This window comes from Microtus oregoni, unplaced genomic scaffold (assembly GCF_018167655.1).
Source record: "Microtus oregoni isolate MIOR12 unplaced genomic scaffold, Mior012 000060F_ref0000265, whole genome shotgun sequence".
NCBI lineage: Eukaryota > Metazoa > Chordata > Mammalia > Rodentia > Cricetidae > Microtus > Microtus oregoni.
In genome coordinates, this window is record NW_024543870.1 from 4,407,371 (window position 1) to 4,432,732 (window position 25,362).

General features: G+C 43.3%; 1 protein-coding gene across 11 annotated transcripts in view; it reads left to right on the plus strand.

Annotated features, from left to right (window-relative positions):
* Positions 1-25,362, plus strand: part of Osbpl6 (oxysterol binding protein like 6) — a 157,941-nt gene that overhangs the window by 51,925 nt on the left and 80,654 nt on the right. For all 11 annotated transcript variants that reach the window (XM_041639739.1, XM_041639740.1, XM_041639745.1 and 8 more), the window contains exon 2: positions 17,928-18,090. The gene's annotated coding sequence lies outside the window, so the exon portion shown is untranslated. The remainder of the gene's footprint in view (positions 1-17,927; positions 18,091-25,362) is intronic.

Consider the following 25,362-nt stretch of genomic DNA (forward strand, 5'->3'; position numbering starts at 1 on the left):
TTCGTTATCTCTGATTTGTAAATAAATGAGTTAAGAAAGGTTATATTTTTGCCTAGGGAACCAGTAACTATTAAGGGATAGAGAGGACTAAGCCTGGGGCTTTTTGTTTGTTGGTGGCACTGGGGACCATGCGCAGGATCGTGCATCTAGGCAAGGGCTCCGCCACTGAGCTCCATTCCCAACCCTTTAAAATTTTAAGAAGCCTTTTGATGGTAGAAACTTTCAAACATAAAAGCAGAATGATCAGTCAAGGGGCTTCCTGTCCCTTAGCTACAGCATTAGCTCTCCTTGTATTGTCTGCATGTTCATCAGCTCCCACCCCACTTGATGATGGCAATTTTAAAAAAAAGATTTTTAAAAGCGCTTTTATAACGAAGCCCACTAACCTTGGCTGGGTGTGTCTTGCACTTGGGCATCTCCATGCAGCTCGCACCCTGCCACGTGAGTTGTGAGTTTTGCACTTGGGCATTTCCATGCAGCTCGCACCCTGCCACGTGAGTTGTGAGTTTTGCACTTGGGCATTTCCATGCAGCTCGCACCCTGTCACGTGAGTTCTGAGTTTTGCACTTGGGCATTTCCATGCAGCTCGCACCCTGTCACGTGAGTTGTGAGTTTTGCACTTGGGCATTTCCATGCAGCTCGCATCCTGCCACGTGAGTTGTGAGTTTTGCACTTGGGCATTTCCATGCAGCTCGCACCCTGCCACGTGAGTTGTGAGTTTTGCACTTGGGCATTTCCATGCAGCTCAGACCCTGCCACGTGAGTTCTGAGTTTTGCACATGGGCATCTCCGTACAGCTCAGACCCTGTCATGTGAGTTCTCTTGTCCCCAACGAGTCTCTTAAGGCCTTTATAACATCTCTGCCTCTATGAGTGGTGTCTTGATGTCCCCCCCGCACCCCATCGGAGACAAGCTGCTTGCTCATGGCCGTCACACGAGAGTTGGACACTGTTTTGTTTCCAGCTCCTTTTGTGCAGTGCCACATCTGAGTCCTTTTGACCCAAGATCAAGATGTTTGTTGAATTTCACACTTCATCATTCAACCTTATAGATTTAGAAAGACGATTCCCCGGGTGGTGGGAAAGCAGGCTCACCCCGTCACTGCCTGGGCATGCTTGGGGAGACTGGCTATTTTCCTTGTGGAAGCTCTGCCAGCCTGCGCAGTGACTGTTGATTCTGTCTGGATGGTTCATGGCAGAGACTCCAGACCATGAACTAATTTGCCTGGAGGTAGGTGAGTCATGGATTAAATGATACATCACACTCCTGTCCTTATTGCTTGTCCCTAAGGTTCCTGCCTGTGTTCTGGAGTTCCTTTGTTCCTGCCTGTGTTCTGGAGTTCCTTTGTTCCTGCCTGTGTTCTGGAGTTCCTTTGTTCCTGCCTGTGTTCTGGAGTTCCTTTGGTGAGGGTACAGAGATTTTAAGGTCCAGCACTGAAAATGATAGGACCCAGAAAACCACTTACCTGTCTCCTAATTCTCAGTGGTATTACTTAACGACTTAGTTTGCCAATTAGATAAAAGAGAAATGATCAAAATAGTGGTTAAATTACTGTATCCTGGGTTTGTGTTTAATTTAATTTTGTTTAATTTAAAATAAATCGGTGAGGACTCAACAGTAGAATTATATCCTATGTGTTTTTCTTCTGTAGGGAATTTTCATTGAATTCTTTAAGTCAATTATCTCAATTTTGGCTGGAGAAGATAGAATTGCCCTTACATTTAGCTTCTAGAGAAGAAATATCCAAGAGTATATACTGGAAATATTCATGGCAGAGCGGTGAACCCAGGGATGAACTTGTTTATAGATGCCACTGGCTCCTTTGGCAGAGAGCCGTTTTCTTTCCCAAAGGAAACTCGTACATTAATACTGATGAGTTTCTTTAACTGGAAAGTGTACTGGAGCTCAAGGGGTAGAATTAACTTTAGTTATCCTTTTCTGCTTGCATTGCATTTGAGTCAATACTGGCCGGTTTGTTTTTCCAGATGAAATTATTGAGGTTGTGAATATTCTGGAAATATCAGCTGGTTCCTACCAGCAAGCACTCGATGGTCAATGCCCTGATCCCCTTTGTTGGTTAAGAGCTGCAAAATGGAAAGCTTTTAGTTGGAGCATTCATCTCCTGTTTTGAGCTAGAATGTTTCTGTAAGCAGTAACCACTTCGCACCATGGCCTCAGTTACCCTGGGATATGGTGTGCAACCAAAGAAAGCAAGATAAATACTTTCCAAAATAAGTTGCTTGACTGGCCTGCTCTGAAGTTGACTGGTTATATTTACACATGGTTGAAGTGTTTTGATCTAGCTCAAGCATTTTTTTCATGATTAAATTCTTGCATTGTTAGAGAAGCATCTAGCCGGTACGTATGTGTATATGTGGGCATGTTGTTTGTGGCATGTATGCATCTGTCTGTCCATCTTCCTGTCTATCTTTCTAGCCAGAGTCTTTCTGTTTATTTCATGTTGGTATTCCTAGCACTTCGAGTCTTTGGTAGACAACTGCTGTACTCTCCCTGTACCTTTAGTCCCAGACCTGACATTGGCCGCATATTTGAGATGTTCTGAACTGGTATTCAAACGGGGCTTGAGAATGCTAGGCACGAGGTGTGGTGACCACAGCGTTCTCCTAGTTCTTTTCAGGGGGTAAAGTTAGAAAATGTCACCTTGAAGCAAACTGTTGACCAGTACATACTGATGCCCTCGATTTGAATGGATGAATATAAGGGATTTTTAAAATTCCAAATTAGTTTGTTGTCTTTAACTCCAGCCATCTTTATCTCTTTGCCTTTCATGTCCGAAATCTTAATGGAAGCTGTATTCATGTTTTTGTGGATGGATATGAGCAGAATTTACACCAAAGACTGATGTTAACTAATCTAGATGACGTTTCCAAATGGATGGAACAAATCCTGGTGATAGAAAACAGAATGACAAGCCAGCTGTCGTGATGCAGGCTCACTATCCCAGCACCAGGGAGACTGAGGAAAGACATGGCACTTTGAGGCCAGGCTACGCTACGTCATGAGATCCCGCCTCAAAAATGAGGCAACATAAATCAGAATGCTGGCTCTTTGTGGAATTCTTAATAGGAAGACTAAGGGTTTTTTTTATATTAATTTAGGTTATGGTCACATAGTCACATGTGTTTGTAAAACATCACCAAATCTACATAAAAATGACTTATGATGTCATCACCATATCTCCCTAAGAATGACTTATGACGCCATCACCATATCTCCCTAAGAATGACTTATGACGTCATCACCATTTCTCCCGAAGAATGACATCATCACCATTTCTCCCTAAGAATGGCTTCATTATTCTTCAGGAATGTTTTAATTCGGTCAAACAATTGAAGAAGAGAGATTCGTGAGATGCATCAGAGAACAATTAGTTTAAAGTGGGTGGGATAACCAATCAAGGACTATGAGGTAATAAGGATATAAGTACAATTATAAAATTATAGAGGATATATCTGCCAGGGAACCTTGGAATACTGACTACTGTAGCAAACCATTACTTTAGCCTGTCTTTGAGTTTCATATAAAAGAAAACAGCCAACGGTCTTTAAAAAAACCCTCTAGGCCGGGCGGTGGCGGCGCACGCCTTTAATCCCAGCACTCGGGAGGCAGAGGCAGGCGGATCTCTGTGAGTTCGAGGCCAGCCTGGTCTAGAAGAGCTAGTTCCAGGACAGGAACCAAAAAGCTACGGAGAAACCCTGTCTCGAAAATCCAAAAAAATAAAAAATAAAAAAAATAAAAAATAAATAAAAAAAGCCTCTATTTACTTATTTTCGTGTGTATGAATGTTTTGACTGCATGAATGCCTACATACCACATATGTATGTGGTACCCATGGAGGCCAGAAGAGGGCATCAGATGCCCTGAAACTGGGGTTATAACAGGTTAGTTGTGAGTCATAACTTGGGTGCTGAAAATAGAATCTGGGTCCTCTGGAAGGGCAGCCAGTGCTCTTAACCATGAATCCATCTTTCTGTCCTCACAATAACCTTCTTATGTTGAGATTCATCTATGATATTGCTTACCCATATTGCCTATACCAACATCAGACATTTCAAGAGAACCTTCTTTTATTTCTGTGGATTACTTCTTCATGTGAACACTTAATTCCCACAGCATTCTGCTCATTTTTAAAAATATGGATATTTATGCACTCTCTCAACCAGAACAAGTGAAGCAGGGCTGTGCCTGGATTAGTACAGTGGCTCAGAGGTAGCTTCAAAGGCTCTTCCTGACTCTTTCTCTCCTCCGTCGTCCTCAGCCTGTCTTCCATCCTGGAGCTTGTCATCGTTGTCCTATGGTGGCCTCCAGCGCTTCCACTGAGTGTGTCCTCACGTAACCTCTGCTGTAGTCTGTGCGTCGGGAGACATGGACCTTTTTAGATGAATCCATATCGCTCTGTGTAGCTCTTGTTCTCTGACATATTCACATCAGGAGAGCACGTCATAGCTTTGTGTTCATTTAACTCTTCTTTAATGCAGTGTTCCTGCGTTTCATAAAGGACATGAGTGAGGAATGGCCCGATGGATGTGACGCAGAGGGTCAGAGATGGCTGTGGTGGTGGCATGCCCAGTGCATGTTATAATAATGAAAAACTCCCTAACGCAACCTTTCCCATGGCCACGCGACCAGAGAGCAATTAGAATATGGAAGTGAAATCAGGTGTCCTCTACTTGTAAGTCTCAGAAAAGTTGGATATTTGACACAAACATTTCAATGATTTCTACATATAATTTTCCTGAGTCGGCAGACTAGCAATCCAAATTAGTGTGCTTTTACCTCACCTCAGTTGGTCTGTGGTGGGAAGTTTGCATTGCTAGCTCTGGAGCAGGTGTTATGGGTTCTGTGTGTGCTCTGAGAGAAGGGTCATTAGGCAAGTAGATCACTATAGAATGTGCAACCACTGTAGAGTGTGTTCACCTAGACCCTGATGCTACTGGTACTACATACATTGTCTGTGGTGTCCTTGTGTGTGTGTGTGTGTGCACGCGTGCGCGCGTGTGTACGTACAGACTATTGTTCCTATGCCCATTATGAACAAAACAGAAGACATTCAATCAAGCCTAAAAGAAAATGATACAGGCAAAACGTAGTAAACAAGAGAGGTTTGGGGCTGTTGTCCAACTTAATAGCCTGCTTTAAGGGGAAGTAGGGGTATATCTAAACACACTAAGAATACAGTATAGTAAAATAGGAGCTAGTAATTGATTCACTTATATTGCATATATCTACTGTGCATAACTATAAGCTGTGCTTTTGTATGAGTGGCAACACAGTTGGTTTGTTTAGGCCAGCATCCTGGGAGCACATGAGCGACACACTGTGCCATGACCTTCCCATTGCTTAGATGCTGTGTAATCTGACCACATCATCCTTACCTGGCCCGATAATATCTATAATCTCCACAGCAGCTTGAACTCTGTTTAGCTTAAAACCCCATTCTGCAGATGAGGAGACTGAGGACCAACCGAGGAGAATGACCTCCCTTAGTAGCTAAGGGAGCATCCACGCTGGGATTTGTGCCTCATTTGTTGAACTCCCATGCCGAAGGTGAACAACCTTACAGCCCTCTAGGCTTCTGCCTCTCATTTCTGGGTGATTGCTGTCATGTGATAATGTGGGCCACCCTGTTTCCCCCATATATTTGTTTCTTATCGGTTTATGACATCAAATTAAATTTCCTGAACAGCTTTGCATGGCATGGGCCACGTTGTTCACCGACTCACTCTTTCACATTGATTCGATTTTATTGCTGCTGCAATATGTCTTAATACAGGAAGCTTAGTCATAAGAATTCCGGCATGCCTGGTGTAGCTGTTAAATGTTGGTGGAGGCTAATTAGAAAAAAGTAGGTGCAGAAATCAGATAGAGAACCAGACAAAGACAGGTGCAACTGTCCGAGGAAACGGAATAGGTTGGGATAATCCCTAACTAACCAAAGAGTAAAGCGATGAGCACAGAGAAATTTGGCCAGGATTACTCAGTTGAGACATCTATGAAAAATAACACAGAATCAGGCCACTTTATACATTGTCAGTATTGATTATATGACTTCAAAACATAGCATAATTTATGACCTTGTCACTAGACTGTGTTTACTGAATATGTAATTTTTAACATTATTTGATGGAGGAAGGTCATTGGCTAATAAAGGAACTGCCTTGGCCCATTTTATTGGTTAGAAGATAGGTGGGAGGAGTAAACAGAACAGAACGCTGGGAGGAAGAGGAAGTGAGCTCAGACTCGACAGCTCTCCTCTCGGGAGCAGACGCCTGAGAGAGACGCCATGCTCCTGGCTCCTGGGCAGACGCACGCTATGAAGCTCCGACCCAGGATGGACATAGGCTAGAATCTTCCCAGTTAGCGCACCTAGGGGCGCAGCACAGATGATTAGAAATGGGCTAAATTAATATGTGAGAATTAGCTTAGAAGAGGCTAGATAGAAATGGGCCAAGCAGTGATTAAATGAATACAGTTTGTGTGTTGTTATTTCGGGGCATAAGCTAGCCGAGCAGGCGGCTGGGGTGCCAGGGACGCAGCCCCACCGCCCTTATTACTACAATTATTTTGACCTCAGTTTGCATGTGACAGACATGTTTATACTTGCATGAATATATTTCTGAATTGCTTTAAAAAAAAAACTCAGCCACTTAAATTAGTAAGAGTCTCTTGACACTTGTCCAAGGATTCTCTTGTCATTTTGGGAATGCAGGTGATACTAGGGATGTGACATCAGAGGCCCCAGATGTCCTGAGTGTCATCGATACAACAGCTGTGCCAGATGGGTCACCCAACAGACCCCTTCCTGCCAATACAGCATTTCGTCAGGAGACACACTGTTATGGTCCATTCTTCCTTCTGCGTTCAGGTCTTGGGGTGTCTGCTGTGGCATGATTTGGCCTTAGGACCTTCTCTCGTACCTCAGAGTGTATATTAAGACTCATTTATGTCATTGTTTGTGAGGTGGAAGGCAGTGAGATGCCTTCTGTGGCTGGGGGACTGCGGACATGGGAGGGTGACTAGGGATCTGGCAAGAACATGCCCATCAGCACAGCCCTGGAGTTTCACGTGAGAGAGAAGTTGGTCTCTGCCTGGTGACCCATTACTAACATCCGTAAGTGCCAAGTGGCATGTTAGGACATGCGGGGATCTGCCCATGTAGTCTTAGGTGGCCAAGATGCAAACGTTCTCTTGTTAATCTTTGTCTCGGCACTTGTGGGCTCCGGAACGTGTCAGAATGTCTGATTTTTCACATTTGGAGGAATTAAAGCTTGTTAAAGATGGCAGTTGAAATGATCGCTATGTACTCAAGTCTTAAGATCCCTTTATCTGAAGCTGTACTGGCTTGTTTTGTGGGTCAACTTGACACAAACTGGAGTCATCAGAGGAAGGAGCCTCAGTTGAGGGAATGCCTCCATGAGATCCAGGTGTAAGGCATTTTTTTCCCATTAGTGATCAATAGGGGATAGTGTGGGACAATGGTCATGTACCCTGTAAAGATTTGTCACTTGTATTGTTTTAATAAAATGCAGATTGGCCAGTAGCCAGGCAGGAAGTATAGGCTGGGCAACAAGAAGGGAAGGATTCTGGGAAGAGGAAAGGCTCAGTCTGCATTCTTCACCCAGACAGAGAGGAAGCAAGATGAGAATGCCTCGCTGATAAAAGGTACCAAGCCATGTGGCTGACACAGACAGGAATTATGGGTTGATGTAAGTTATAAGAGTTAATAAGAAGCCCGAGCTACAATCCTACCACAAGGACATGTTCATAGCAGCATTGTTTGTCATAGCCAGAACCTGAAAACAGCCTAAATGCCCCTTGAATGAAGAATGGATAAGGAAAATGTGGTACATTTACACATGGAGTACTATACAGCAGAAAAAACATAACGACATCTTGAAATTTGTGGGCAAATGGATAAATCTAGAAAACATTATATTGAGTGAGGTAACCAAGCCCCAGAAAGACAATTATCACATGTACTCACTTATAAGTGGCTTTTAGTCATAAAACAAAGAAAACCAGCCTACAATTCACAATCCCAGAGAAACCTAGACAACAATGAGGACCCTAAGAGAGACATACATGGATCTAATCTACATGGGAAGTAGAAACAGACAAGATCTCCTGAGTAAATTGGGAGCATGGGGACCTTGGGAGAGGGTTGAAGGGGAGGGGAGAGGCAGGGAAGGAAGCAGAGAAATATGTAGAGCTTAATAAAATCAATAGAGGGCTGGAGAGATGGCTCAGAGGTTAAGAGCATTGCCTGCTCTTCCAAAGGTCCTGAGTTCAATTCCCAGCAACCACATGGTGGCTCATAACCATCTGTAATGGGGTCTGGTGCCCTCTTCTGGCCTGCAGGCATACACACAGAGAGAATATTGTATACATAATAAATAAATATTAAAAAAAAATAAAATAAAATCAATAGAAAGGGGAGGGGGAAGAAAGCAAAAAAAAAAAAGAAGCCTGATCTAATAGGCCCACCAGTTTATAATTAATATAAGCCTCTATGTGTTTCTTTGAGACTAAATGGCTGTGGGACCTGGTGGGCCCAGCTCATGGTGGGAGGTGCCATCCCTGGGCAGGTGGTCCTGGGCTCTATAAGAAGATGGGTTCAGCAAGCCAGGGGAAGCAAGTCAGTAAGCAGCTCCCTTCCATGGCCCCTGCATCAGCTCCTGCTTCTGGAATCCTGCCCTGTATGAGTTCTGTCCTGACTTCCTTCAGTGATGAACAGCAATGCTAAAGTGTAAACCTAATAAAACCTTTCCTCCCCAACTTGCTGTTTGGTTATGGTGTCTCATTGCAGCAATAAAAACCCTGACTAAGACGGACACCTAGAGGCAAGTAGCACTTTGAGTCTAGATTGGTGAAAGAATGAGCCTGCTTCCTGTGACGTATCTAACTTGGGAGTGTGTCTGTTAATGTTAATGAGAAGGAAGCTTTTAATAGGCCACTTAATTGTATTACAAACAGTAGCTTCTTTGCACTGTAGCTAGCATTAAACTTCTCCCGTTTCATGAGAAGGCAAATTTTGACTTTGTGGGGGTTTTCTATTTTAATTTTATTTTGTTGTATGTGCGGGTGTTTTGCCTGCATATGTCTCTGCAACATGTGAATGTAGCACCTGGAAGCCAGCAGAGGGCACCAGATCCTGTGGAACTGGAGTTACAGATGGGTGTATGCTGCTTTGTGGGTGCTGGGAATGGACCGAAGTTGCCTAAAAGAGCAACCAGTGCACTTAGCCACTGAGCCATGTTTTTGTTTTTGTTTTGTTTGTTTGCTTGCTTGGTTGGTTTCTCTAGACAGGGTTTCTCTGTAGCTTTGGAGCCTGTCCTGTAACTAGCTCTGTAGATCAGGCTGGCCTCAAACTCACAGAGATCTGCCTGCCTCTGTCCTCCCTCCCAAGTGCTGGGATTAAAAGCATGCACCACCACCATATGTTTTTGAATTAAGCCTTTCTCCAGCAAGGCTCTGAGGGCATGTGCGTATGCATTTGATGTAAACGGTCAGTCACAATGATTTAGCGCAGTTTGACCCTTTCTTGCATGGTCAGTGAAAACTATGAGCGTCTGTGGTATGAATGGATTCACAGAGATGGAGCAGATGTGGACACTGCTCTAAAGAACGGTCCTTCGTGAAAAGAGAAGCTGTGTATGTCAACTTTGATCAAGACAGACTACAAATCCAGGGGGACTGAACAAGGGTTAAAAAATTCAAAAATTGGGGGCTGGAGAGATGGCTCAGTGGTTAAAAGCACTGTCTGCTCTTCCAAAGGTCCTGAGTTCAATTCCCAGCAACCACATGGTGACTCACAACCATCTGTAATGGGATCTGGTGCCCTCTTCTGGCCTGCAGGCATACACACAGACAGAACATTGTATACATAATAAATAAATAAATAAATAAATGAATAAATAAATAAATATTTTAAAAAAACTTAAAAAAAATTCAAGAATCTCCGGCCAGGCGGTGATGGTCCATGCCTTAATCCCAGCACTCAGGAGGCAGGTGGATCTTGGTGAGTTCGAGGCCAGCCTAGTCTACATCAAAGCTACAGAGAAACCCTGTCTTTAAAAAAAAAATTCAAGAATCTGGAAAAATGATTTCTGCTGGGCCATGGGGAGTGGTTTAAGATCCTATGGTATGAAATAAAGGTGGAGATAGGATGCAGAAGCGAGGGGAAGACGTCTAGGCAGAGGACGCACACAGTGGGCAGAGAGCAGGTGTGATCAGGGTAATTGTAGGAAGCTCAGCTTTCAGAAGGTGTAGCGGAGAAAGCTGGAACATAGCTGGGGGTGGCGGCATTTAATGGAGAACCCTTTAGTATGTGGCTAAGAAGCCAAAACCTCTTTTCCTTTCCTTGTTTCTGTTTTAGATCTGATAATTTCAACTTAATTTGTGGCCCAGTCGTAATACCATTAATGAGAACAAAGTGTCCCTTTTGGCGGTTCCTCAGGGAACGACATCCACTGCTCATGTAACTGAAGTCATCAGCGTATGGTCACAGTGGTCCTTTAGACTCAATCAATGTTTTGGACACAGGCTGCCCCATCCGCCTTGCTCACACTGTTCAGAAGGAAGTCAGCCATACCACACAGTTTAACATGCCTTGATTTCTCCTTGCTTGGATAATTTTACGACTGACAGCCACCCTACTCCCCTCTTTGACCAGGTGTGCACACGGGTGCCACATTCTTCCTTTCTCTGTCATACAGATGTGGATTTATTTGAAAACTGAATCATTAAGGTCCTTTATCTTTCTCCCCAAGTTCCTGTTTACTCTCTCCTTTTGGATTGCTCCGGTTGTAAGCAAAGAGGGGGCTGTTGATATTTCTGCCTGTAAGAGAAGAGCAGGCAAAGCCTTTTCTCATTTGGAGGAATTGTGCTACAGAGCCGTTGGATAATAGCTTTGGGATTATTCTTGAGTTGGTATTTTTAGCTGTGGAGAGTGGTTAGAGAAATCTTACCAGGTAAGGTGGGAATGCTTCTCAGTTGGTAAAGATCTTAGTGGAGAGGGCCAAGTCGTTAGGACTCTCTATCTAACAGATTCAGTTGGACCAAAGCTTAAGACGTATGAGGACAAAGCCAGTTTCTTTTGAATGGCGATGATCCCCTGCAGCCTACAGTTTCTGCTTTTAGTAAAGTTCTAAGAGCACCAGGCATTTATGTAGTTTTAAGTGTTACACAGTGACTCTGTGGACTCCTCAGACAATCCTAACGGACAGTAGGTTCTGTAGCTCTCTTTGTCTTTATAGGTACCTTTTGAGGTACTGTCAGGATCATACTACCAGTAATTGGCAGAACTAGGATTTGAATTTCAGACAGTGTGTTTGTAGGACTTCTAGTCCTATCATTTAAATTCACACAGTAGTAGGAATGTCTCTCGGTTTTGTAAATAAGTATAACGTGTGCCTAAATATTTATGGCTCTACTCTGTGCCTTCTGAAGCTTTTAATTCAAGAAATTTCACACTGTTAAACTGTATAATCGACAGAAATCTACTTATTATCTCCTCTGTTGTGCGTATATTCTCTTTTAAAGTTATCCCGGACGTTACTGTCTCCTTGATGTCTGTCCCTTGTTTTAAAGTTTTCTCTTGTTTCATGTTTATGAGTGTTTTGTCTGCATCTGTGCCTCACATCTGCCCCACATGTCCAAGGAGATCAGAAGAGGGCATCAGATCCCCTGGAACTAGAGCTCCTGATGGTTATGCGTCACCATGTGGGAGCTGGGAATTGAATCGAGGGCCTCTAGAAGAGCGGCCAGTCCTCTTACCTGCTGAGCCACCTCTCCAGCCCCTTGTGTGCCCTTTGATCACTTCGCTAGCGATGTGCACTTCCTTTAGAAGAATTGTTGTCTCACATCTTCAGCCTTAGACACATTATGGACTGCAGATTACACTGACAAACAGAAAAACAGATTTACAGATAAGCAAAACCAAACCCTCTGGGTTGCCATAACTGAGTGCCTGTTATACGAGGGTCAACCACAGTTCTTACACAGGGCATTTGCTCATTTGTTTTTGTTTGTTTTGAACATAAGCTTGTTGTATAGCTCAGGCTAGCCCTGAACTCATGATCCTCCTGCCTTAGATCTGGGATGACCTGCGGCCACACCCAACTTATTCCGCCACTTTTGCGAATTATGTGTTACTAGACCCTAGCCATGTTCGTCCACACATTACATGGGTTTGCCTTCTCAAATAATAACAGGGTTGGACAGTTGCATCAAGTAGTAGACCGTGTAAAAAAGTCACTGATCCAGATGTTGTTTGCAGAGATTTGCTGACTAGCGTTAGAGAACATTGACCATCCGCAAGAGCAGAGTATGTCTCTAGCATTTCTACTGTGCTTTGTAGTTAATGAGGTTGTCCGTGGCTTTATAATATTTAATGCAACTGAATTGCTGAACGATTTCTATATTGTTTACTTTGGGATGTGAGATAGAAATCAGCAAGCAAAAACATAACAGCTTAGACTCCTGTAAGTAATCTATAGCCAGAAATCTGATATGAATTCGTGACAAGATTAACAGAACTAGCTAGAGAAAAAGAAAGTTGTTTGCTGCTTAATAGGGCTGGGTCATTTCTCTGTTTGGTCTTTAGGATCTGGGGGAAAAGTTGTTCTCCCTCTAATCGAGAAACATAATTTTGAGTTAGATGCAAACCAAAAATTGAAACCTTGGCTGGAGGGTGGTGCTAGAAAAGATTGTGGAAAATGTGTTTGCGATGAGCGAATTAAGTGTGCTGGCATGGCTTATGTCGTGAACCATCTGTCTTATCCTTGGGTTCTGCATCAGCAGATTCAATGAGCCAGGTTGAGTCAAAGCCTGGCTTTGATTCCCAGCACCACAGAAAGGAAGCAATAAGGAAGGACGGAGGTAGGAGGGAGCTGCTAGTGAGGAGACAGGCTGGATCTCCCTTGTCAGATACTAAGTTCTCTTGTTCCTCTGTCCCATACCCCGCAGCTTCCATTTCTGGTCTGGTTTGCTACCATGACCTTCCGAAACCAACTGTTGTCTCTTCCTTTATTTAGCTGTTGGGTCATGGGACCTTCTGTTCTGAGTTTTACCCCTGCCCTTCTCAGCTTGCACAATGAAATGCATTTGAAACTGGTGTAGTTGGTTCCACCTCCTGTGTGGCCCCTCCCCACTCTCCTGTTTTAGCTTCAGGGAAGCCCTGAGTTCTGAACCAACCAATGGGCTTCACTTAGCGTCTCTCAACTGTCAGGCACCACTCACGTGGTTTGGAGTGTTTTTCATTCATGCCTGCCTGTCTATTTCTGCCAAATGGTATTAATTGACAGGTACCTCTCCCCCCCCCCCCCACCTTCCTCTGATCTCTCTCAGCCCACACAACGGCACACAAATTCCAAGCTAGAATTCTTATTTCCATGCTGTGAATATCACAAATATCTTTTCTGCTTTATAGCCTGCAAAGATTATCCGCCTGTCTTGTCCTGTTATCTGGAGCTAAGTTGTCAATTGTGTAACTAAAGGAACGTTGCTTTTTAACTTCTAAGTCCTCTCCATTCTGCGGTTTTGATGTTTATTTAAATAACCACACATCTGACTTTCTCCTGGGCAGCGTCAGTTAATAGCATTTAATGGCAGATAAGAAAACTCTGGCATGTTTTTTTTTCAGCTGGTGACTTTTAACGTCTGTGATACATAGTTGCGTTAATGACATTAGCTACATTGCAGCAAAGCCTACTTGTTAGGTAACTGACAGGAATCTGTGTTTGTCATCTCTGGGAAGTTACCCCAGCACAACTTATTTCCATAAAAGTTATTGGATTCTTGTACTAGTGTGGAAACCCATGGGGTATTTTGAATTACCAAAGGTGGAAAGAGCCGCGATTTAGGTTTCTTATCAGAACACTACTGTGGCGGAAAAAGCAGCGAGGTGGTCTTGTCACCAGTTATCAGTTGGTGGCGACTACAAATAGCACAACAGAGCCAAATAAGGTCTTGTAGAGTGTCTGGGGGGAGCAAGAGAGGGGGTTAAATGGAGACCAATGCATCCTTGTGGAAGTAAGGCGAACACTGAGCTAACACCATGGCTGCACATTTAGCTACAGCGTCACAAGTCAACTGTGGAATGAACTTGTCTTGTGGATTACTTTGTAAAACCCTGTCCTGACGGCTACTGTGGTAGTCTTTATTGTTATAACCGTTTTATAAAGCTTCCCTTTGTTACTTTTGCGGAGTGGTGGATCCTGCTTTTGCTGGTCTCCTTGTATGATATACATTTGCCTCGCAGCTTCATATAGCAGTCTAGTCTTTGGTAGACTTCGTCTCCATCTCTGACGGCTTGAATGAGAAACAAGAAGAGCGGAGGATGTACCAGACAAGAACGCGAGGTCTGGTGGGCAGAACGCAGGCTGTGGGAGGATTAGTCACCGGGCTTGGAGGGATGCTGCCGATCCTTGCCTTCCTGAGTGAGCCACTCCAAGGATTCATTGCCAATTCACCCAAGTCCTCAATGAGAGCTTCCAGAGACTCCTACTTGAGTATCGGTTGCTGTGGGAGCGTTTGTTTGAGTCAGCATTTCAACCTTTAAAGCTTGCACTTAATGAAGGACTCAGGATTGAGGTGTCAGGAGCCCTTTTCTGCTCCAGAACATGTTAAATTAGAAGATGATTCATATATATATATATATATATATATATATATATATATATATCTTATTTAACTTTATTCTATGTGCATTGGTGTGAAGCTGTCAGATCCCCTGGAACTGGAGTTACAGACAGTTGTGAGCTGACATGTGGGTGCTGGGAATTGAACTCTGGTCCTCTGGAAGAGCAGCCAGTGCTCTTAACTGCTGAGCCATCTCTCCAGCCCTAGAAGATGATTCTTTCGGTCAGTGCAAGTAGGCTTGGTTTTGTTTTCACTCTCTATTGTTGTTTTTAAGCATGGTTCCGTTCTATTAGTGAGAAGATCTATTCCTGTCCCTGCCTCGGGTGCATTTCTTACCTGCAGCTTTAAGAATTAATCTTTAACGTGTGCTCTCACAAGGAACAACCAGACTCAAACTTTATGGGCTTTTCACCTTTGGACTTCCACCCTACACACGGTTTCTATACAAAGTAAATGGGACCCGGGGCAGTTCTTAATTAAGCTCACCACGTTGAGCTGCCACGTGGTGAACGACCTTATTTTTAGAAAACAAAAAGAAAGGAAACAAGGCAGGATATTATTCACCTGGGGATTTAGAATGCAGATGTTACTGTATACCTATTCTCTACCTGTCTTCACCAATTAATATCTATAGCCACAATACTCATTAGCTTGTGGCTCTCAGCGATGTTTGTTTATGTCTGAAGTGTGTAATAATTTTTAACCCTGAGTGCTCAGTCCCCTGGAAGGTCACAGCAAAGGTCTACATGAACGTTACTCACAGTTTCAGGACAAGTCAGGACTCCTTAACCTTGGCACTGCATAACAGTGCAAAAGTCTGCTCTTAACAAAATGGACAACAATAGATTCCATTCCTTCTAAGGCACACACAGATGAAAACCTAGCAACTTTGCATTTTGAACTCTGACCTGTGGTGTATGTGTTGGGGTGTGGTCAGGCTCTCTATGATCTGCTCACTGCTTCCGAGTGTGCACTTGCAGGCAGTGGAGACCAGATATGGACAGAGATAACTCTGAAACCCAAACACCCTCACAGCGGTCGAATAAACCGAAAGCCTGGGAAAGGGAGTTGAGAAAGTAGATGACAGAGCTGGGGACTGTGTTCTGGAGTGAGAATCTAAAGGACGTGTTGGCTAAGATGATAGGAGGAGAAAAGGGAGGAGGTGGTAAAATGTTCCCTGGACCCAGGTCTGTTTTGCTTGGGCCATGAGGACACATATGGAGGTTCTTAGACCCGGGGGGGGGGGCGGGGGCGCAGGGATGGGGGAGCGTAAGGTGCCCACTGCATTGCCCTGTCTTCTGATGCATTTTAGAGCAGGGATAGAGGTGAGGGTGGGAAACTGTGATTGTGTCCCATGATCCTCTGTTCTTCTTTTCCTTCTCACTTTTCCAATGGCGCAGAATGACTAGGGAGGAGGATGGGGGTCGGTGAGTAAAAAGGCTTCCACATAGCCCAGAAGTCTGACTGTATTACCTCCTTCAGTTTGCACCAACAGTGTGACAGAATCCATCACTGGCAACAGCAAGGAGAAGCGGCCAGTAGACTTTCTACTCTGAAAATTTAGATCTCACCATCTGCCTACAATTAATTATGTGAGACTAAAGGGCATAAATGGGATCCCATGTGCCAGAAAGAAAAAGGTCCATCCTGAGCACCGGTTCACAACCTGGATGGGTGTTAACCGGTCTGTCCACACCATCATCATGAGGGATGGTTACGCTTGCTTAGATCTACAAAATATAGCACCCACCGTAGATTTATTTTTGATTTAAGAGATAGAGAGGAATTTGGAAGAAATACTTTTTTGGCAGAAAGATGTAACTTAACAAAGCAATCACGCTAGTCATACTGGCTCCCTGTAATGCCAGCACTTAGGAAGCTGAGGCAGGAGGATTTCCAGAAGTTCCCGGCCAGTGTAAACTACAGGATAAGATCTGACCTTAACTCCCCTTTAAAATGGAGCAGTCAGTCTGTCCACACTAATCAGGGTGGACAGCTCTCTTTTGCATTTTCAGTAAGTCATGTTAGGAAGCGGATGGCGTACATAGTTTAAAATAATTAAATCTGAGAAATAATTTATTTATATTTATTTACTTACTTATTTTTCCAAGGCAGGGTTTCACTAAGAAACCAAGGTAGACTTCAGAATCGAAACCCTCTTGTCTCAACCTCCCAGGAACTGGGAGTATAGATGCGGACCACAGCATCTGACTTGATGAGTACTTTTAACGCTGTCTCCGTGTGAAGAAATGAGCTTGCTAGAGAGGTTTATGGCTTGAAGGAAAAGCTGCCGTCGTGTTTCAGGGCAGAGAGTAATCGGTGCAGCTTCTGCTTTAGGCCTGACTTTTTCCTTTATTCTTAAAGTAAGTGTTTATTCTCTCATTCTGTGGTTTTCACTTCCTGAGTGATCTATCATGAAAACTAGATTCTGTGGTGGTAAAGTCAGAAGCAGCTCTGTTCTTGAAAGGCCAATTAGAGACGACAACAGGGTCCTGTCGGAGCCATGGAACTGGAGATTTCTGTTCTCATGTGATGAGCCCTCTTTGTGCTTGTCTTCTCTAAAGCACCGCCTGCCATCCGCCGTTCATGGGAATGTTGAAGGAACTGTGGCGGGCTGCGTCCCGCCACCTGGCTAGCTTTACCTGAAATAATTACACAGAAGCTGTATTCTTTTAAACACTGCTTGGCCCATTAGTTCTAGCCTCTTATTGGCTAATTCTCACATCTTTGATTAACCCATTTCTAATAATCTGTGTAGCCCACGAGGTGGCTCACCAGGGAAGATCTTAACCTGCGTCTGTGTTGGGTGGGAGAATCATGGCAACTCCCTGACTCTGCTTCTTTCTCCCAGCATTCTGTTCTGTCTACTCTGCCTACCTAATTTTCTGTTCTATCAGGCCAAGCAGTTTTCTTTATTAGTTAACCAATGAAAGCAACAGATAAGATACAAGACCCACCTCCATCATGGGAAAGCTAAACTTGGTTCCACACAATGTACTTTGTCCTCACTGGAAATACCTGCTGTGTCACGTAGAGGGTTTTCCCTTGAGACTCTGGGCAGAGTGTACTTGGGAATCTGCAATGTGACCGAGCACTGAATTCAGGGTTCTTATCTTTGCATTTGTGTAAGACTGAATGGAGGAGATAGAAGCTGAGGTGCCTGGTACAAACTTTGTCATGCAGAGAGATATTGGGGGGCATCCTCCTGAGAGTGTCTTGAACATTCTTTGGAAATGTCCTGTATGATTGTCATCCCTCTTTTCCAGGTTCTGCTCCCTGCCGGGAAAACAGCTAACGAGGACAATTAAAGCACCACCAGTGCCAACAGACTGGCGGACTGTGTCCCAAGAATAGCGGAAGGCATCTGAGGTCAGTTCACTAAGAAGCTAATGGTGCAGGCAAGCTAGAAGACTTCGACACAAGGCAAAGGTGAGGGTGCAGAATGCACACTTCCTGCAAACGCAGGGCAGACCAGGCAGTGCCAAATGACACCACATGATGATGACACAGCACCAGGGAACAGGAAGGTGTTTCTTTATACCTCCCTGTTTGTCTGCCCTTCAATAACACGTCACAATCCTCATTATGTTTAGTCATCTCAGTGAATGTTCCATTTGACTCCTTTTAAAGGCAAGGACCTAAATGTTCACAAATATTGGCTAACTTCTATATTTCTGCCTACGGTCTCTACATTATGTGGAAACAGGAGCACACTTCACTCCTTGGGAGACAGGTTGCAGACCTCAACATAAAAATGGCTGTGGTCTTAGCTTTGGTTTCCTTATATGGCTGCATGTAGGCAGCACAGTATGAGCATGCAGGCTTACAGACATTATTATCTGTTTTTCTGTAGTCAGCAGACACTTGGTGGTTCTGGTGTTGCCTGTGAGACTACAGTGATGAGTCCAGAGTCCCCCCATGCTTTATAATCTGCTTGCCATCTTTGCCATCTGCACCTACTACGTTTTCAGCGCCAGGTCATAGATTCCATTTGGCATGGTTGGCCTGGGGTGTTTGGCCTTTGGGATACACTCCTCCTTGTTATCCATACGCCTCTGCCTTCCCACGGGGAAGGCTATGGTGTTAGTAGTCTGGGGGAAGTTTTGCAAGCTGCACCTCCAATAGTCACTCTTGCTCTGGGTGCTGATAGAGGCGTTGGTAGTGTAGACGTGTGTAATCTGGGGAACAGTCTTCACGAACTCCAATAATACTCCTGTTTTTGCATGGACAGGTCCCTCTTGGGAGTTTGGGAAGCAAGGCTCAGTAATAATTCAGTGGAATCATGTGATGTGAGAAGCTTTCTACTTAGAGCTACATAATTAAGACAACATGGTTTGCAAACTAAAAGGAAGCAGGCCAGTTTTTAGGCCATCACTTTCATATATGAAAACTTTTAAAAATCAGTTGGTTTTTAAACCATATGAAGACTCCACACAAAAAGTCAGAAAACCATGAGAATATGCAATGTGATCTCATTACCATCCTAATGATTACTTTTCTGATAGTCTTTAGCATTCCATCAATATTTAATCAACGAATCCTACAGATTGATTGGTCCTGCCAGGCACCCCCTTGAAAGCCGTGGCATTGAAGAGCTCTGCATTCGTCTTCCGTGAACTCACCTCTGTGGACTGCAGCACAACCGATTGTCTTTATTCGTTGCTGTTATCTCAGCGTTTATTATTTTATATCAGACGCAGGAGCGTCGAGAGTTGTCCCCTTAGGACTTACTAAGCTTGCTTAGAGAGAGGCAAGCTTTTTCCGAGATGAGATGGGCCCACTGATCTTGAGAGCGCCGACTGGCATAGGATGCAGACTGAAGTGCTCTGTTCACACACTGGTGTGGTCATCTTAAGGTTGGGCACTTTGTGACCTAAGGGTTTCATTGCTTGATTTAATTGTCATGTGGTCAGGGGTACAAAAGCGACTCATTGACCTGGCTTCTCTTTGAATGGCATCTGTAGAGTCCATTTTCTAACTGGCACATCTGTGCCCAAGGGTGATTCACTGCGTGATCGGTCTGCTGTGCCCTTGGCATACGCAACATGTTGGCACTCAGAGGTATTGCCATCAGAATTCGACGTGTACAGTGAGTTGTATTTAATCAATAACTTTCCCCCCACCTTGATCAATATCTTGTCCTAAATTGAAATTTTTTTAGAAGTACTGCTGTTAATTTCATATGGGACCCAACTGTGGGTCTTTGCCATGGAAACATTTTATAACATAAGTTTTTGTTGTTATTGAAGAAGCTCAAATAAAGCTTGCTTTGTTCTCTGGCGCCCTTCAGGTTGCACATGGACATTTGCAGAGGACAGCCTGTTACACTGAGTCACAGTGAACCTTGACGTGCACAGCATGTGCCTACACTCAGTCCCAGCTCCGTACCAGTCGAGAGCATCCCAGAAGCACACTTGAGATGTTAGTTTCTTTGGCCCTGATTTTTGTTGCCAGCGCAGGCTGCTTCAGCTCCTCTTGAGCTCCGGCACTCAACTGTTTTTACAAACCTTGGTTCTGTCAGTACCAAATGGATTTTAGAAGCAGTAGCTGAACCTTGGGAGTCATTGACGTTTCCTGATCTTTTTGTAGAACCTGATAGGAAATACATCCATCAAAATAAAGAATTCTTAGGGATTTTCGTAAGTGAATGTTATGGGATTTTTTAAAAAATAAAAATAATTACATATTTTTTCTATTGAAAAATCTTGTGGTTCAAAATAACATTATAAAACTATTCAGTTTATATTTTGGATATTTAAAATAGTTTCAAATTAATAATCTTAGCCTTAAGCGACTAATTATTGCACTATTTTTTAGTAGAGAAAGAAGTTAATTGTAAGGTTCGTTTTCTTAAACATTTATTAGCATTATGAACACTTTCAAAATGCATATATGAAATCAGGAAATGAATTTTTCCTTCAACTTCATTTTGGTGCTAATATTAGATATATTTCTTGGCATTGAGAGTTATTCTTTTAAATCTTTAGTTTGTCAGAGACTTTGAGTTGTTGAAACTCAGTGCATCATATGCTGGGAATGATGTTTCAGGAGGGACAGTAGTCTCCTGTGCTCTTGGGATCAGTTTGTGCCATATTGAATGTGTGTGTCCACACTTGCTCATGGGGCACTCCAGGCTGAAGAGTCAATCCCTAAATGCAGCAGAGAATTCCAAAGGTGCCCCCATGTCCATCACCTTTTTTCTTTTTATTTGGGAAATGGATAATTTGTGGTTTTTCATCTGGAATGATTGTTTCTTCTTTGGGACAGTCAGGTGATCAAGGGCTTTGATTTCTGGACACATTTATACTGTTTGTGCGAAAACAGAAGGATTTATAGATGATTCAGGCACGAGGAGCCCTTTCTCAGCCCCCTCTCTGCTGTTAATCCCAGAGGTCAGTGGTGGGAGTCAAGTTGACCATAACACCTTGCTCACCCACAGTCTCGTAATCTCCTGGCCTGCTTGTTCTCACAGTGCCTTGTTCTGAATCACAGTAGTGTCCAGTAATCATGAATTTTTCAAATATGTTTTTACAGAAAGAATGACTCATGTTTTAATTATTCTAATTTGGAGCATTATTTAAATTTTATCTCACTGACTTGGTGCATCAAATGAATAAGGCCAGGAAATAGTTTGAGTGAGCCAGCACAACGGCACAGATGGGCTTCTGAGAGCTGGCTTTGAAAGCGACGGTGCTGAGTCGTGTTCCTGTAAAGAGTGACGGTGGAGGAGATGACTGCCCGCAATTCTGCTGTGTGTGACTGGGAATAGAAGGTTAACATCTCAGAACTCAGAATCATCTGACGGATTTGTCTTTCATTGTGTGCCATATGTCACCCCTGATACACACACACATAGTTAGACACACAGAAACACACATAGGCACATACACAGACAGACATAAACACAGACACACACAAATAGACAGACAGACAGACACATATACACATAGACAGACATACACACACACACGGACACTTTACTAACCTATGTAAGCATTCATTCATTTCTTAGTTGCCAAAGATAGCTACGTTTCATTCAGTGTCAACCAAGCCCTGTTCTGAACCCTGTGGTGGTGACCCAGGAGCACAGGGGACAAGGCATTAGCTTCTGAGCGTAGATAGGAAGCTGTCACCCGAGTGACGTAACCGTGGAGGAAGTGGAACGAGTATTGTGCTGGAGCCCAGCAGGTGCAGTGCCTCTTCAGAAGTGATGACAGAATGAAGGACTAAATGGCAACCTGCTGACTAATTCTTCATATGTAATAGATTGGGAAGTGCAGCAGAGTTTACTTCCACAGTAACTGCGGGTTCGGCCTTTGGGTTTATTTTCAAATCCATCTTCCAAACTGCAAACCTCCCCCCTCACCACGTCAGCTCCTGAAGAACTGGTGAAATCAGTGTCCTGGAGAAAGGGTACACGATATAGTCTGGATTATCCTTGAAACTTTTCTGCAAATTCCAAATTGCTCCAAAATAAAACACTTAAAAAGAAAAGTTCTAGTGAAGAAATGCCAACATTTACATCAGATCAAGTACAGGGTGCCTCGGGTTTGCATAAATGAAGAAGTCAAATGTACACAGGAAGGCTGGGGGAGAAATGACGGTGGATGTTGGGAGTCTTCTATCACTGAGTTCTAGATTTTGGTTTCATTGCTTATGTTTAGACTAGACTGAGTCTCTTTTTCTGTTTTTTTTAAAGCTCTATTTATTGCTGTTTTATGTGCTAGTATGTATGTATGTATGTATGTATATATGTATGTTATTTCAATTACATGTATGCAGTGCCCGAGGCAATGTGGGTACTGGAAACTGAACTCCGTCTTCTCTAAGAGCAGCTAATAAGGTTTTGCCCCTCCCCGCTTTGCAGGGATCTTTTCTGTTGTTATTGTTTTGTGGTTTCTGTTTGTTTATTTGTTTGTTTTTTTTGAGACAGGGTTTCTCATACAGACCAGGCTGGCCTCGAACTCACAGAGATGGGTCTGCCTTTGCCTCCAAGTGTTAGGATTTAAAGGCATGCACCACCACATCCAGTCAGAGTCTCTTTTCCTTAGGCACTCCATTTTAACACTTAATTCTCAGCAATCTAAAGAGTTTACAAATATGATTAATCATTTTTCCTTCTTTTAATGTTCAACTAATAGTTTTTCTTTTTTTAAAAACTTTCTTGTCTTTGAAATCTAATGAATGGAGAAGATAGCTTTTTCAGCAAATAATGTGTGAGTGTCCTAGACAAAATAAGGAGAATTGTTCTATAATTTATACAGAATAAACTAAAGATCGATGGTTTAGTTAGGGTTTTCTTGCTGTGGAGAGACACCATGACCATGGCAACTCTTATAAAGGAAAAGGTTTAATTGGGCTGATTTCAGGGGTTTAGTTCATTATCATCATGGCGGGAAGCATGGCGGTATGTCGTGCTGGAGGAGGAGCTGAGAATTCTACATATGGATCCACAGGCAACAGGAAGAGACGGCCACACTGGGCCTGCCTTGTGCATCTGAGATAGTACCACGCCCTGTTGGCCACTGGGGACCAGTTTCTCTCAAACCACCGTAGATTACAGATTTAAATGTAAGATTATAAAACCTGGGGCTGGAGAGATGGCTCATTAGTTAAGAACACTGGCTGCTCTTCCAGAGGACCAGGTTCAATCCCCAGCACTCATAGGGCAGCCCCCAACTGTCTGTAACTCCAGTTCCAGAGGATTTGACATCTTCACAACAAAGCATGTAAAAAATAAATAAATTATTTTTTAAAAAATTATAAAACAAGGAAAAATAGAATAAAGTCTTTAGTATATAAGATAACACAAGATCTTAGGCTTTTTCTTTTCTTAAAAAAACCCTTTTTATCCTTTTGAGTTCTTTATCCAAACAGCAAATAATAATGAAGTTTTCAGGAAAAAAGAGAATTATTAGCATTCATTTTGACATCATGCCCTAGATTTCCTGATTTAGTTTGTATTTTTGCTTGATTTTTCCTACTATCTCGCTTGGTGTCTATACTTAGGACAAATGCACTGGTTTATTCCATGAATATTCTTTCCTTATAATCACAAATTCCACCAATTTTTATCCTAATCAAGAGGTTTTTCTTTTTGATAAAATAAGCATCCTTGAACAGGTATATTTTCAGATTTGATGTCAAAGACAGAGGTAAAGGAAGTGGGGCAGTGTTCATCTTGCATTTCAATTCGTGCATGATTGGCAGGTTTTTCAAAACCAACCCAATGCTGATTAGAAAAATAGGTTTTTTTCTTTCTTTCTGTGTAACAGCCCTGGCTGTCCTGGAACTAGGAATTCACTCTTGTAAACGAGGCTGTTCTTATATATTTGTGTGTGTGTGTGTGTGTGTGTGTGTGTGCGTGTGCACATGTGTGTACGTGTGTGAGTGTGTCTGTGTGTGTGTGCACATGTGTGTGTACATGTGTGTATGTGTGTGTGAGTGTGTCTGTGTGTCTGTGTGTGTGCGTGTGTGCACATGCCTGCCATAGCACACCTTTGAAGTCACAGGACAAATCTGTAGGAGTCAGTTCTCTCCTTCCACCATGTAAGTCAGACGGCTCAAACTCAGGTTGTCAGGCTTGGCCAGAGGTGCACTTACCCACTGAGCCATCTCTCTGGTGCTCAGCTCCTGTCTTTCTAAGCACAACTGATGTTTTTAAACTACATTGGAGGAGACAGAAAAATCCAAAATTGGAAAGAATAGTTAAAATCATAAGCCCTTCCATAATTGACTTGCTCACTGTCACACTGTGGGGCCCAACTCTTGGAGTTTTCTGTTTCTAAGTCTGCTTGCTCTGAGGCACGGGCATTGCAGGGATGTGCTCAGTGCCCCGTCCATCCTGTGGGTCGCCTACCGACACCTCCTTGTGGGCATATGTGGTGTTTTCTGAGCCCTTTTCATCCTGAGTTCAGCATCAAGTGACATGTCAAGTCGTCCCTGAGTTCTGTCACTCACTGTCTTTGTGACCGGATATCCTCATGGCCAATCAATCCATCATCCTACCATATTATGCTTTCCATTTTTTAATTGATTAAATAAATAAATTCTACTTCTGCCCCCCAAATTCTGTTGCTTTTGTCTTGTCTTCTTCTTGCCGTTACAGGATTTTAACTTAGAAAATAAACTCAATCCCCTTCTACATTGTCAAAGGCAATCTGTAGGTTCAATGTAATTTCCTTAAAGCTCCAATGACATTTGTCACAGAAGGAGAACAGAAGACTTGGGTTGCAGAACAATTCATAGCTGAAAGGACAAGCCTTGAAATGTCACAGCAGCGGGTTTCAAGTCATGACAGAGACAGCAGAGTTGGCACAGAGCAAGATAGTTTAGATTAATGGAATCGAATAAAAGACTGAGATTTGAACCCGCAGTGATAGTCATCCTTTTTTATTTTTTTAAACAGTCTCGAACAGGCACCATCTGTGTGATGGATTGAATGGTATTGGCTCCATGGGCTCATATATTTGGATGCTTGGTCTCCAGTTAGTGGAACAGTTTAGGAGGGATTGGGAGGTGTGGCCTTGTTTGAGGAGCAGTGACATTGGGGTCAAGCTTTGGAGTTTCAACAATCCAGGCCATTCCTGCCATTCCTGCCACTCTAGCATCATGCCTGCCTCCCCATCACCACACTCCATGTTACCATATCATGGTGGCCGTAAACTCACCAAATAAATACTCTTTCTTCTTGAAGTTGCC